This window comes from Pinus tabuliformis, chromosome 6 (genome assembly GCF_031772625.1).
Source record: "Pinus tabuliformis cultivar Carrire ecotype Pingquan chromosome 6, CPIR1, whole genome shotgun sequence".
Lineage (NCBI taxonomy): Eukaryota > Viridiplantae > Streptophyta > Pinopsida > Pinales > Pinaceae > Pinus > Pinus tabuliformis.
The window spans coordinates 47077575-47079517 of record NC_142292.1 but is presented as its reverse complement, the minus strand read 5'-3'; positions in this window follow the sequence as shown (position 1 = coordinate 47079517).

Sequence of the window (1943 nt, the reverse complement as noted above, 5' to 3'; positions counted from 1 at the left end):
AGACCATTTGTCACACATCGAAACAGGGGAGGAACCTACTAACTTGGAAGAAGGATTGTCTGATGAGCATATATTTGCAGTGCGTGTCATGGATGGTCATTTCAAGGATATAATACACTTATTAACAACACGAACTACACCGGAAGGATACTCTATCCAGAAAAAGAAGGAATTAGTGGTGCGTGCGGGAGATTTCTTTGTCATTGCTGGGCATCTATACAAGATGGGGACTTATGATATATTGTGATAGTATGTACCTGTGTTTGAATGAAGCAGCATCCTTGCAGACACTCATGGGGGTGCCGTGGGAGGACACTATGAAGGGAGAGAAAATGCATAGCATATTTTACGCGTCAGGTTGTGGTGGCCAACCCTTCATCAGGATTCAAAAGCATATTGCAAGGCATGTGATGTATGTAAAAGAACAGGGAGGCCATTGTGGAGGGATGAAATTCATTTGAATCCACAAATGACGTTGCAACCTTTTGAGAAGTGGGCAAGAGATTTTGTAGGACCCATTCAGCCACAAGGGAAGACAGGGGTGATGTACATTATCACTGTGATGGAGTATTTGACTCGCTGGGTAGAAGCGCAGCCAGTGAAGGATTGCACGGGTATGACGGTTGCGAAGTTCCTACTTAAGCATGTACTGACGCAATTTGGATGTCCAAGGATCTTTATGAGTGATCCTGGTATGCACTTCCTGAATGAGACGATCAGTGCACTAACGGAGGAATTCAGGTATATCACTAAAAGAGTACACCTTATCACCCACAGGCTAACGAGACAGTGGAAGTGTGCAACAAAGTGCTTGAAAATGCGTTGACCAAGATTTTAAATTCTTAGCAAAGTGATTGGGACCTACGCACACCTACAGTATTGTGGGCGTATCAAACAACATGCAAAAAGCTAACAGGCCAAGCCCCTTTTAGGCTTGTCTATGGTGTGGAAGCCATAATTCCTATGGAATACATCATGCCTAGTCTACGTATAGCAGCATTCACAGGTATGATGAATCACGGGGCTTTGGAAGAGAGGCTCGCTCAGCTGGATGAGCTCGAAGAAGAAAGATTTTTGGTTTGGTTTCACCAACAATTCCAAAAGCAGCGTGAAAAGGCATGGCATGATCGACACATCAAGCTGCACAAATTTAAGGTAAACGATGTTGTTTTGTTGTATGATAGTAAGTTTGATAAATTCCCCAAAAAATTCAAGATGCGCTGGTTAGGGGCTTATGTGATTAAGGATATTACAGGCGGAGGAGCAATACATCTAGTCAAGTTAAATGGAGAACCCTTCCCAAGAAAGGTGAATGGAAGTCGCATGAAGCCATACACCGGTAGTCTAGCCATGTGACTAAATGAAAGTATCATAGTCTTAGTGCTCAAGGCAGTTGAAAGGAGGCGTGGGACTATAAAATACATTACCCAGGTTGGGGATTTGCGCGATTTCAAGACTACATGAAGTAGGGAAGTGTCACAAGGTCTGCGACAGTGCGAAGGTAGCTGCGCTACTTGTGGAAATAACGTGCAGGTTCATCGAAAAGTGACCGTTAAAGTCACTGTTCACGATTTGATGGTTGGATTGTGGCCAAATGGAGTGGGTGGCAAGCATTTAAGGCGAAAATTATGGATTAGATTCTTGAAAATTTGTTACCAATCTAGCATTAATGGCCGAATGTGGGGGAAACAGTCGAATTTGAATTCAAAAGGCCCTATAAATCATAGGTGGCTTTTGAGTGAAAAACACTTGGCATTTTGAAAATTCAGTTATTGCACTATTAGGTATGTATGGACCATGCAAATTTTGAGGCTTTAAGAATAAGTTCAGCATTTGAGAGATTACCGAAGGAGACGCAAGATCTCCTGAATAGAATGATGTCGACACCCAAGGAAGTTGTGGAGGAAATTGAGGTAGTTGAAATTTCCCCAGAGAGTGCTGAA